The sequence below is a fragment of the Trachypithecus francoisi genome, unplaced genomic scaffold (assembly GCF_009764315.1).
Source record: "Trachypithecus francoisi isolate TF-2019V2 unplaced genomic scaffold, Tfra_2.0 Lachesis_group6, whole genome shotgun sequence".
Lineage (NCBI taxonomy): Eukaryota > Metazoa > Chordata > Mammalia > Primates > Cercopithecidae > Trachypithecus > Trachypithecus francoisi.
The window spans coordinates 55389074-55403301 of NW_022681471.1; positions in this window are offsets into that span (position 1 = coordinate 55389074).

Sequence of the window (14228 nt, forward strand, 5' to 3'; positions counted from 1 at the left end):
AACTAACAACAAAACCTACATGATTATCTCAATAGTTGCACAAAGGCTTTTGATAAAATTTAACACCACTTCCTGTTAAAAATTCTTAATCTAATAAACTAGGTGTTGAAGGAACACACCTCAAAATAATAAGAACCATCTATGGCAAACCTACAGCCATATCATAATGAATGAGCAAAAACTGGAAGCATTCCACTTGAAAACCATCACAAGACAAGAATGCACTCTCACATCACTCTTATTCAACATAATATTGGAAGTCCTGGCCAGAAAAACTAGGCAAGAGAAAAAAAAAAAAAAAAAGGAGCATCTAAATAGAAAGAAAAAAAGTCAAACTATCTCTGTTTGCAGATTATATGATTCTGTGTCTAGAAATCTCCACAGTCTTGATGCAAAAGCTCCTTAAGCTAATTAACAACTTCAGCAAAGTCTCAGGATACAAAACTAATGTACAAAAATCACCATCATTCCTATACACTACAACAGTCAAATCAAAAGCCAAATCTGAAACCCAATCCCATTCATAATTGCCACAAAAAGAATAAAATACCTAGGAATACAACAAAACAGAAAAGTGAAAGGTCTCTACAAGGAGAACTACAAAACACTGCTCAAATAAATCAGAGATGACACAAATGGAAAAACATTCCATGCTCATGGATAGGAAGAATCAATGTCATTAAAATGGCCATACTCCCAAATACATTTACAGATTCAATGCTATTCCTATTAAACCATCAACAACATGCTTCACAGAACTATATAAAGAAAAACTATTTTAAAATTAATATGAGACCAAAAAAGAGCTCAGATAGCCAAGGCAGTCCTAAGCAAAAAGAACAAAGCTGTAGGCATCATGCTACCTGACTTCAAACAATACTACAGGACTACAGTGAAAAACAACAACAAAAAACAGCATGCTACTGGTACAAAAACAGACACATAGACCAATGTAACAGAATAGAGAGCCCAGAAATAGGTCCACACACCTACAACCATCTGATGTTTGAAGAAGCTGACAAAATAACTGACTAGCCGTATGCAGAAGATTAAAACTAGACCCCTACTTACATCACATATAAAAATAAACTCAAGCTTGATTAAAGACTTAAATGTAAAACCCAAAACTATAAACACCCTGGAAAACAATCTAAGCCATAGCATTCTGGACATAGAAATGGGCAAAGTTTTCATGACCAAGATGTCAAAAGCAATTGCAAAAAAAGCAAAAATTGGCAAATGGGATTTAGTTAAGTTAAAGAGGTTATTCTCAGCAAAAGAAACTATCAGTAGAGTGATTAGACAACCTAGAGAATGGAAGAAAGTTTTTACAAACCATGCAATGGACAAAAGTCTAATATCCATCGTCTATAAGGAACATAAACAATTTACAAAAAAGAAACATTAAAAAGTGGGCAAAGGACATGAAGACACTTTTCAATGGAAGACACACATGTGAACAACAAGCACATGACAAAAGCTCAATATCACTGATCATTAGAGAAAAGCAAATCAAAACCACAATGGGATATCATTTCACACCATACAGAATGAATATTACTAAAAAGTCAAAATATAATAGATGCTGGCGAGGCTGGGGAGAAAAAGAAACACGTGTACACTATCCATGGGAGTGTAAAATTAGCTCAACTGTTGTGGAAAGCAATGTGACAATTTCTCAAAGATCTAAAAACAGAACTACCAATTGACCCAGAGATCTCATTACTGGGTATATACCCAAAGGAAAATAAATGGTTATTCATAAAGACAGATGCATATATTTGTTCATTGCAGCACTGTTTAAAATAGCAAAGACATGAAATCAACCTAAATACCTGTCAATGGGAGACTGAAAAAAAAGTCATACATATACAACACGAAATACTATGCAGCCATTAAAAAGAATGAGAAAGAATGAGATCATGTCCTTTGCAGGTACATGAGTGCAGCTGGAGGCCATTATCCTTAGAAAACAAACACAGGAACAGATAACCAAATACTGCATGTTCTCACTTAAAAGTGGGAGCAAAATGATGAGAATACATGGACATACAAAGAGGTACAACACACACTGGAGTCTACCGGAGGGTGGGGGGTGGAGGAGGGAGAGGATCAGGAAAAATAACTAATGGGTACTCAGCTTAATACCTGGGGATAAAATTATCTGTGGAACAAACCTCCATGACACAAGTTTGCCTATATAACAAACTTACAAATATACCCTTGAACTTAAAAAAAAGTTTTGTCAGAACATAAGAAACTTTTATTATCAATTATACTTGTATATAAAATGAAAATGGTAAAACTAATATTTATTTCACTGTTATTTAAAACATTAGAAACACTGAGAATTGAAATGTTTTATATATTTACAAGAAAACACTCAAGAGTAGCTTCTGTTGTACTTGCCTCCTTCTCATTTTATGACTAGTAATAAAGAGCAAGCATCCTTTCTCTACTCTGGAAAATTGTCTAGTCCTTTATAAGTTTGGAGAACCTCCCACCATTTTATCTTTTGTGTTATCAGTGTTGTAAAACCTTTCCGGCAGTCCCTTTAATGTGAAGGCTTTGATTGGTGTAACTTTCTCTAGGTCATCTTCATAATTTTTCTTTTGTTACAACTTTCCTCGCTTACATGGATAAATTTCCCTTCATTAATTTCCTCTGACTGCACAGGTAGACTCTCTCAGGCAGAGGTGGTGTTAACTCTCCCGTGGGTAGCTATATCTTCTATACTTCCATTTATGTTTGAGTCTAATTTTACTTTCAGTATTATCACCTCTTGTTTCTTTGCTATACTTTCATCTTTATTAGGTGATTCCCTATTTTAATTACTTTTGAAAAATGTCACAAGGGTTTATTACTAGGAGACAGGAGCAAACAAAACTACATGCTTTGCTGCTATGCGTTAACTGAGTAACACATGCAGTGAATAGTCACAGACAGACTTTAAAGGAGTGATATGATTGATCACCGGTCAAAATATACACGTTATTCGTGTAGTGATTTGTAAACTAAAATGCTAGCTGAAAAGTTTGTGCTTTACGCTATTACTCATAAGTAATATATCATAGTAACACTAAGATCTTGTATAATAATTTTCATGCAAGCATTAATGACAATAACTAATTGTGGAAAAATTCAGAATGTCCACCGACTGATTAATGGGTATACAAAATGGGCTATCTTTATACAATAAAGCATTATTTGACAATAAAGTAATGAACTACTGATACTTGTTGCAACATGGATGGATTTTTAAAACATTATGTTAAGTGAATAAAGCCAGTTACAAAAACCCCACATGTCATTATATGCCATTTATATGAAATGTCAAGTGTGGGAAAATCCATAGAGATAGAAAATAGATTCATGATTACCTAAGGTTGAAAGGACTAGGGGGAATAAGGAGTGACTGCTAATGGATACAGAATTTTTTATTTTTTAGATTGATGAGAGTATTCTAAAATTAGATAGTAGTGAGGGTTATATACTCTGAGTATACTAAAATTGTTGAATCATAAATTTTAAGTTGGTTAATTTATGGCACATGAATTATATTTCAATAAAGCTACAAATGCAGACACATGAAGAAACGTGTGTACATGCACACACACGCAGTCCAAAGTCTCATCTAAGACAAGGCAAGTTCCTTTCACCTATGGCCTGTAAAAATCAAAAGCAAGTTAATTACTTCCTAGATATAACAGAGGTAAAGGCATTGAATAAATATACCCATTCCAAATGGGAGAAATTGGTCAAAATGAAGTGGCTACACATCCCATTCAAGTCCAAAATCCAATGGAAATGTCAAATCTTAAAACTCTGAAATAATCTACTTTGACTCCATGTCTCACATCCAGGTCATGTTGATGCAAATGACGGACTCTTACAGCCTTGGAAAGCTCCACCTCTGTGGCTTTGTAGGGTACATAGCCCATCATGGCTATTTCACAGGCTGGCATTGAGCATCTGTGGCTTTTTCACATGGTACAAACTGTCAGTGGATCTACCATTCTGGGGTCTGGAGGACAGTGGTCCTCTTTTCACAGATCTATTGGGCAGTGCCTCAGAGCGGACTCTGTGTGGGAGCTCCAACCCCACATTTCCTTTCTGAGCTTCCCGGGCAGAGGTTTTCCATGAGGGCTTTGCTCCTGCAGCAGAATTCTGCCTGGACACCCAGGCATGTCTATACATCCTCTGACATTTAGGCAGATCCTGAAATTGAGGTTCCCAAACCTCAATTTTTGACTTTTGTGCACCTGCAGGCCCAACACCATGTGGAAGCTGCAAAGACTTGGGGTTTGCAACTTCTGAAGCAATGGCCTGAGATCTACGTTGGCCTCCTTTAGCCATGGTTGGGATGCAGGGCACCGATCCTGAGACTGCACAAAGCCGCAAGGCCCTAGGCCTGGCCCACAAAACCATTTTTTCTTCCTAAGCCTCTGGGCTTGTGATGGGAGAGTCTGCTGTGAAGACCCCTGACATACCCTGGAGACATTTTCCCCGTTGTCTTGGTGATTAACATTTCATTCCTCATTACTTATGCAAATTTCTGCAGGCAGCTTGAATTTCTCCCCAGAAAATTGTTTTTTCTTTTTTATCACATTTTATCACAGGCTGCAAATTTTCCAAACTTTTATGTTCTCTTTTCTTTTTAAACATAAGTTTAAATTCAAAACTATATCTTTGCGAATACATAAAACTGAATGCTTTTAACATTACCTAAGTTATCTCTTGAATACTTTGCTGCTTAGAAATTTATTCTGCCAGATGCCCTAAATTATCTCTCTCAAGTTCAAAGTTCCATAAATCTCTAGGGAAGGGGCAAAATGCCACAAGTCTCTTTACTAAAATACAGCAAGAGCCACCTTTGCTCCAGTTACCAACAAGTTTCTCATCTTCATCTGAGACCACCTCAGCCTGGGCTTTATTGTCTATATCACTATCAATGTTTTGGTCAAAGTCATTTTACAAGTCCGTAGGAGGTCCCAAACTTTCCCACATCTTCCTGTCCACTTCTGAGCCCTCTAAACTCTTCTAACCTCTTCCTGTTACCCAGTTCCAAAGTTGCTTTCACATTTTTGGGTATCTTTACAGCAGCACCCCACTCTAACGGTACCAATTTACTGTATTAGTCTGTTTTCATGCTACTAATAAAGAAATACCCAAGACTGGGTAATTTATAAAGAAAAGAGGTTTAATTGACTTACAGTTCCACAATCTATGAAGGCCTCATAATTATAGTGGAAGACACAGAAGGAGCAAAGTCACATCTTACAGGACAGTAAGAGAACTTGTGCAGGAGGACTCCCATCTATAAAACCATTAGATCTCATGAGACTTATTCTGTACCACAAGAACAGTATGGGGAAAGTCACCACCATGATTCCATTATCTCTACCTGGCCTCACCCTTGACACATGAGGATTATTGCAATTCAAAGTGAGATTTGGGTGGGGACACAACCAAATCATATCAAGGGGGATACAAAGAAACCATCATTGAGGTCTAGAACTGAAAATCAATGAGAATTTGGAGGTATTTATCCTAGATTACATTTTGGTTGGGGACCATTGGGTGTATTGTGACTACAGCCTCATTCATCCTTTGTAAGTCCTGGACTAGCCTGTATTCACCATTGCTTTTTTTTTTTTTTAGAGTTAGATTGCAGTGTTACAGGGTGAACTGCTGGGTATAAATAGCCTATGTTTAGGAGGCTTGTTAACCAGGGGCCTAAGTACAGCTTTGACCTCTACCTGAAGAGGAATTGCTTTTTACAATGATAGCTAGAAGGGATCTAGAGCTGAATACTACAGGCATTACCACTATAGCCTTCCTTGGTATTTCTGTGGCCCAGACTTCTGGGTTAATATGAAGGCTTAGGAGCAGATGATCACTGCATGGCTTTCTTGAAGTATAAGATTGCATTTGGAAAAGATGGAGTTGTCCCTGGAGGAAAGGTTAATTTAGGTAAGGAATTTGAACAAAATGTCTCAAAGTTCAAACTAAGAAGTTTGAACAAAATGTCTCTGCCCAAAAGGGTTGTAGGGCGTTCTGGCATTACTAAAAATAAATGGGAAAAGACAGTTCTCCTCCACAGGCAGCATAGAGCAGGAGTAAACCTCTGGGTAATAAGCAGCCCATTTGCCCTCATTACCTGACAGGACTTGGAGGAAAAGAAGTAATCACGAATAAGGTAGCTCCCATGTCCAAAAGGAAGGTTATTGTCTTATCTGCCATGTCCAAAGCAGTCCTTGCCTCCCTTCCTTCAATAGTGATATTGGATCTGGGAGCCAGCCAGAGTGTAGAGCTCCTTCAGCTCAAGGTTTTCAAGGCCTGCAATTTTGTCCTGAGGGCCCTTCAACCTTTAGGGAAGTCCGATTTTTAGTCACCAAGTTTCTGGCAAAGGGCGCAAGTCTTACGGGGTTTGTTTCCATTTACCCCTTTGGAGCAGTTTGCCTTCCAGTGGCCTGGCTTCCCACATTGATGGCAGTTGCCTGGGAGGGCTTTCTGAGGGCAACTTGGAGAGGGCTGGTGGGGCAGCCAATAGTTGGAACTGCTGCATTTTCTCTTGCTTCTTCCTTTCCTGAGTCCTTCCCTTTTCTTCCTGGTCCCAGTTATAAAGATCAAGGAAGTTATTTTGAAGATGTCAGGCATAGTATGGGTGTTTGGTCTCAGTGCTAGTTTCTTGAGTTTTTTCCAAATATTTGGGCTGCCTGAGTTAGAAAAAGCTCCTTTAGGGTCAATTGCTTTTCTGGTGTTTTTGAGTCTAGGTTAGTTTACTAAAGCCTCTTGCAGCCTCTCTGGGAAAGCAGTGGGAGCTTCAAGTGGGCCTTGATCTTTTAAGGCTAATTTATTGTAGTTTACTGGCTTTTTTCTGCTAGCTTTTACACACTGTATTAGAAAGAGTAACTTGTGGTTTCTTGCCCAAATATTCTCCTGGGCATTGTAATCTCAGTTGGAGCTAACCTGAGAAACTGTGGTGGCCCCCACAGGGTAGCCACTATGGTCAGTTATGTGCATCACATTTGCAAATTACAGAGCTACCTCCATAATGGAAAGTCTCCCTCAGAAAGTGACCCAGTATGGCTGTGAGGTCCCTCCAAGTGAGTTTAAATGTTAAGCCCAGTTTATGAAACATTTTTATAATGTATTTTTCAGGGTTACCCATAAACTTTCCTAGTTCTGTTCTAATCTGGCTCAGGTATTGCATAGGGAATGAAGTCTGAAACCTAGTGGGCCCACTAGGGTCACCAAACTTTCAAAGGAAACATAACTTAAAGGGGTGGTGTTCTGAGGATAGCCCTGGGATGAGAAGGCTCTGAGACTGGTAAACTTGGATGTAATGTGGGTAGAAGGAGCAGTGGGGTTTGAGCTAGGTTCTGCCTTTTGATCCTCTGGGGTTTGAGCTTTGGGCAAGCTTGATAATGGGTCTCCTAGACTAACTGGAGGAACTTGCCTGAGTGTGAATGTTTCTATTGCTGGATCCATTTTATAAGCCTGATAAAGGTCAGGATTGTCTTTCAGGGCCATGAATTGCTGAAAGGGAATCTGTGTCCATTTTCCTGTTGGTGGCAAAACAAATCTCATTGATGGATCATATTAGAATTTATGCTTCCATTTTGGGGCCAAGATTCCTGGTCCTGGAGCTTGTATTGACCCCAGGCTGTGTTAAAGAAAAATATTAGCCTTCTCCTTTTTAGGGGTTGGAAGTCAAACTTTTCCCAGTTCTTGAGGATATATCCATGGACATGTCCTGTGGTATGGAGATATGATTACTCATCCATGAAGTGAGAACAGAGGAGAGAAATGAAAAAGAAGGTGTCCCCTCTTATTTACCTATTATCCATGAAGACAGCATATCCCATTCATTCTTGGGGTAAAGGAATGAACCAGTCTCACTGGATACCCTAACCTTGGTTCCACATATTATGGAGGTGTGATTACCCACTTGAGAACAGAGGAGATAAGAGAATAAGAAAAGGCCCTCTATTTATCTCTGGGATTTCAGAATAAATCCATCTTACTGCATACTATGAAACTTGTCTTCATATCTGTTATCATGGTACTCTGTTATGTGCATGTATCCTGGATCAGCCTTCATCTCAGTCATACAGGTAATTTGTTTTCCTGCACCTGTGGTCTTGGGTTGGCCTATATTTTTGTCTTCAGGACCTTGCAGTGACTTTCATCTGGAGCATCTTAGTGATGAAATGATTCTCCATCCATTTTTGGTCCTATTTTGTAGGTACTGTTAGGTAGATGAGAACTCTGTGCCCAACCATAAAGAAAAGCCATAAACAAGCTGGGCTCCTTTACTCTTGCATGTAGGCTTACATGTGCATGTTGACAATGGCATGGAGGGAATCAGCAGAAAGCAGGAAAATCGCATCATATTGCTGGTGAAAGTGTAAAATAGTTCAGTCCCTTTAGACGACAGCTTGTCATTCCATAAATAGTTAAACATACAGTTACAATATTATTCAGCAATTCCAGTACTAGGCATACACCCAAGAAAATTTAAAACATATATGTCTATAAAAACATGTACATGAATGCTCATAGCAGCATTATTCATAATAGCTAAAAGGTGCAAACAATCCAAATATCCATTCAACTAATTCATGAATAAACCAAATGTGATATACAAATAGACTGAAATATTATTCAGTCATAAAAAGGAAGTACTGATATATGCTTCAACATGGATGAGCCTTAAGAATATTGTGTTAAATGAAATTACTCATACACACACAAAAAAACACATAAAGTGTGATTACATTTTTTTTTCACGTGGATCCTTTCTTTATGATTATGGTAGAACTTAAAATAAATGGTAGCTGTACATGCCAATGTGAGCATTTTAAATATTTAATGGAATAACGCTACAGTAATGATTATTAAAAACCAATAATGGATGAATAATAGAACACAACACAAATAATTGGATGATAGTAATGTAAACATTTGTAAAAAGACCCACAAAAAGCAAAAATCGTAAGATGTAACAAGATTATATTTTAATATGTAACTTTTATACAATCAAAAAGTAAAACATCAGAGTAAAATAAATGAGAAGTGACATGCTATTTCATTTGCAGTGCTTGACATAATGGCACTATCCTTAATCGTAAATGAGCTCTTAGAAATCAGTAACAAAAAATGTAATATTTTAATGGAAGTTAAAATAAAAGTAATACAGGAAAATTAGAATAATTTTCTATTATTAATTCTATTAGAATAACTAATAAGGGTGTAACGATGTAACTTAACATTAATAGATGAAAAGAAATTCCAGGATAGACAAATCCATAGAGACAGAATTAGTGTTTTCAGGGACTGGGAGTAGGGTATTTGGGGATTTACAGCAACAGGCATTTATTTTTTTGCTTTTTAATTTTAAGAGTGCTGAAAATATTCTGGAATTACATAGGGATTATTAGAGAACATACTAAAAAGCTTTTAATTTTGCACACTAATATGTGAATTTTATGGCATGTATTATACCTAAATTTAAAATAAATTAAAATCACAGAAAATTCAGAAATAATCTTCATTCTAAAACAAATTTACAGGAGGTGCCACAGTTTTTTTCTGGTATACTTTTCTCAGGTCTGACTTGTAAAATATGTAATAAATTACTTTTCTTAATGTGAAATTCCATCTATAGCAAGTTGCATTTATTTTTATGTGTATGTCTGTGATAACATCTCTATTTCCTCAGTTTGTATCTAATATGTGGTCACTATTGTCAACCTTATAATTATTATTATAAGGTCAGAAAAAATTTTATAATGAGATACTTTTACTTGGAATTTCCTTTTTGCAGTATCTTTATAATGTTTGCATTGTAAATATTTCATTTTCAGTAGGGGGAAAAATAACAATAGTACATAGAATCATAAATAAAACATAACTGACCTTAATGAGTGTTGATATAAAGCCATTATGTTAAGCGAATTTATATGTGTGAACTATGCTACAACTAATCCTACCTAAGGAAAAGAAAAAATTAAAAAAAAAAAAGATAAAAAAATAATTTTTAAAAAATTCCATGTCAGTATTTTAAAAACAAACCTGAATTTTAAAAAAATTAATAAAGTGCTTGTAATAATGCTAGAATAATAAGGACCCTCCAATTGTTAAAGACATTGTACTATTGCATTTAAACCACTTAATCCTGTTGTATTTTATGCAATCATTAATAGAGCTAATGTTAAGAGAGTTCCTAAAAATATTATTATTTTCTTGTAGAATTGCTGTGATAATTAAATGAATAAAAGTATATAAAGTGCTGAGAACACTGCCTCAGAAAATAATACCTATTTTCCTACCATAAGTGTATGAGCTTCTGATAACAGAAGTTTTGACTACTTCATTCACTGCTTTATCTGTGATGCTTATAAAAGTGGGTGACGTGAGGGACAGTCAATAAATATTGATTTAAAATGATATTGAATGAGTGAAGGCTCTAGGGGAAATTGCTGTAACCTCCTTTGTATCTCCAGTACTTGTGAAACTATTTTAAGAAAGGATGTTTAATTAATGTGAATTGAACTTTTCAATACAGTTCTTAGAATATTTGCACCTCTAAAAACAAAGCTATTTACTGACTTTATTTGGTCTCAAAAATTAAAGAAAAGAAGTTCCAGTGGTCAAAATGAAATGTTTTCAAGAAAGGCCTTGACATATTAGAAATATAACATGGAACAGTTTTCTCTGACATTTTCCAGGCCGTTACTCTAGAGTGATTGAAATGTGTCTTCACCTCCATTGTAAAGCCAGCCATCTACTTTAGCGACAGTTTTTCTTAAAAATACTTGAACAATAATAACCTTTCTTATTTCTCCAATTTCAAGTAGGGATTATATGTTTTACAAAATATAGCATTATCTGCCCAATATCTATGCCTGCCACTCTGATGATTAACGTTGTGATGCTCCATATTTTGAGGGAACAAGCTTTGGCTGTGATTTAGTAATGTCATATAAACAAAACAAAAATATTAAGCTGTTGTTGTCCTTTGAGTGGTGAGAAAAGTGACAGAAAAATGTCAAAGATAAGTACCTCAATTGGCAATGGAATTGCTTTTAGTTTTATATGAGGCATGCATCTGCCAAATAGAGAAACACCCACGGTGCACAGTAAGTGAATTTTGACAAAACAAATTGGCTTTCTCTCAACCATTGATGTTGTATTATCTAAAAGAAAAGCAACATGGTTGCTTAGAAAAGTATCAGAATGCCTGAGTATTTCTGGCAATTAAATGAAATCCATCTGAAATCTGAGGAGCTTGAGTCACAAACACAATAGCAAGTGATTACTCTCTTGCTCTGTTTCTAATCTAAGATGCCTGCACTATTGACTGCTTTTTTACATCATCTGATATCACATTCTTGATTCATGATTAATGCTCTCAACAAACCTCAATGAATCCTTTACATGTAATGTGTTTTTCCAAACTTCAGTACAATTCGTTTTAACAAAAGATCAAATATGTGTTACTAGAGATTGGCCAGTGTCTTGCACGTAGCAGGCACTTGGAAGCAGCATAGTATCATTGAAAGGGCAGTGAATCTGCTACAGAACAGTTATATGCCCTTGGGCAAGACACTTTGTAACCTCATTGAATGTTCACTCCTCATCTGTAACATGAATATGGCATTTTCTTTACAGGACTAATGTAAGTGACAAGTGAGGTAATTTATTGGAAAGTCCATTGAGGAATGTAAAAACGATACAGCAGTAAGTAGTAAGTGCTTATTACTATCATGTTAATTTGATTAATTTTCCAATTCTAAAAAAAACTATCAAATAAAGAAGATATTTCTGATTTTAAATATTCATGCATATATTTAAGATAATCTAAATTTTGAAATGTTTTAGATTATTATTTGAAAGTAATTTTAGACCTACAGAAAAGTAGCAAAAATAGTAGAGATTTTCTGTACACTCTTTACTTACTTTCACTTAATGGTAACATAACCATAGTATACTTATCAACACATACTGCACTTATAAACCTATAACATAACCACGGCGCTTATAAAAACTAGGAAATTAAATTGGGTACAACACTATTAACTAATGTACAGACTTTATTTGAATTTTGTCAATTTTCCTACTAATGCTTTTCATTGGATTAGAATCCAATTCCGGATCCTACAGTTCATTAGCAGTGATGTCTATTCAATTCAGTTTCCTACAATCTTGGCCAGACTCATGGTCTTTTTTTTTTTTTTTTTTTGTCTTTTATAATTTGACACTTTGGAAGACAATTGGTTAGGCATACCTTAGGGTGCCATTCCACATGGGTAGATCTGCTTTTTTTCAATGATTAGAATAAATGTAATACATTTTTTGGTAAGAATGCCACAATCACCCATCTTAAACGGTCCATATTAATGTCTATCTGCATCTTGCCTAGTAAGTCATGCTCACGTCTCATCTCTTTCTGCAAGATCTATCTCACCTTCAAATTGGGACCAGTTTGTTGTTCCACAACCTCAGAAATCAGAAAAATTTTGCTGTTTCTTCTTATTCCTTTTACTTTTCGTTGTAATGTTAGGAGTGGTACATCCCCAAGTGGATACGGAAAGTCCACATTTTGGATTTTTTGTGTAGCTTGTGCTTGCTTCTAGACAGGATTTTGTTCCTTTGGATTTTTTATAATTAGGGTGAACTTAGCCTTTTGTCTTTTGGCAGTGGTTTTATATCAACCCAAACCTCCATTGCCATCTCCCTTTTCTCTGCTCTATAGTTTTCTTGTTCTGCCTTTCAGTGGAGCCTTTCAGTGGAGCGAAGTGTAACAGATTATGTTTTGATAATTTATTGTTTTTCTTATTAGACTTACAGTTACTTTGAAATTTGGGTATTCTCTGTCTTCGAGTAATGCTAAGTGCATATTCTTCTAGTGGATTTATTTCTATTTTTCCTTCCTTTTTTGTATGTCTATAATGGATATCTTTGTCTTCAGTATTCAGAGTCCAATGTGTGTATATATTTATTCTACTATCTCTTCAAACTAACAAACTTTAACCTGTTAATCTTTAAAAGAGAAGTGTGTGCTTCTCATATAAGTTTGTAATAAGTGCTATGGGGATAAAAAATAATACAAAAATATGTTTAAATTTGTGTGCAACAATCATAGTGTCTCGTGTATTGAGAATATTTGCAGATGTTAAGCTATATTCTCAGCATAAATTAGGAAGTTGAGTGTTGCTGCACCATGCAGAGACGCTCATTCATATTGTATATTGACATAATGTTTATGCTATTATATTCTCTGTTGTACAGAGAAAGCGCTTATCCTGATTAATTTCAGTGTTATATTCTATGACTGCCATTCAATGTTTTTAATATAAAATTATCTATAATAATTTTGCAATATATGTAACAAACCTGCATTGTACTATAATGGGGAGTTTTGAAAATGCTCTGAATCATAAATATTTATTCCCTGTCATTGGGTGTCACCAAATTAAACTGACTAACTTCAAATGTCAACCATTCATCTTCGAGAGGTAGTAATTCTGTCATTTTGCAATGACACCAGAAAAATACAACTGAGGATACTCATTTAACTAAAATTAACTTATGGTATGTTTATTATATATGATTCAGTGATATATGCTACAAAATGGATTATTGTTACTTAATACTGTTACCTGGAGACATGTTTCTTACTAGTAAAAGGGGAATTAGTCTATTAGTTTTGGTACAATTTGTCATTTATTAGATGCCACTTCATTAGCAAATAAAGTACTTTTGAAAAATCTAAAAATATTTGGACTTAAAATATAATGATAATATGTTAGAAAAAAGAATAGAGGAATACTGAAAGATCAGTTTTTTTATTAAGGTATATAATAACAGAGGGTTAAAACACAAGATGCCCCAAAATTTGATTTCAATTTGATCACAGAATGGAAAAGAAAATGGAATTTTATTATAGTTTAATTATTGATTGTAAGTACTAGTAACCTTTAACTTCTGATAGTAAGAGGCCAGACTACTTATCTTTTGATAAGAAGATAAAGCACCAAGAAAAGCATAGCTGGCAATTACCACTTATTCTCTGCTAGGTATGGCTTTAAGTATTTGCAAGTATTGCCATATTTGACTCTCACAGCTGCCCTATGGTCTAATAATTAGAGCATCATCTTCATATATGATATTAGAAAACTAGAACACAGAAAGGTTAATTAAACTTTTCAAGGTTACAT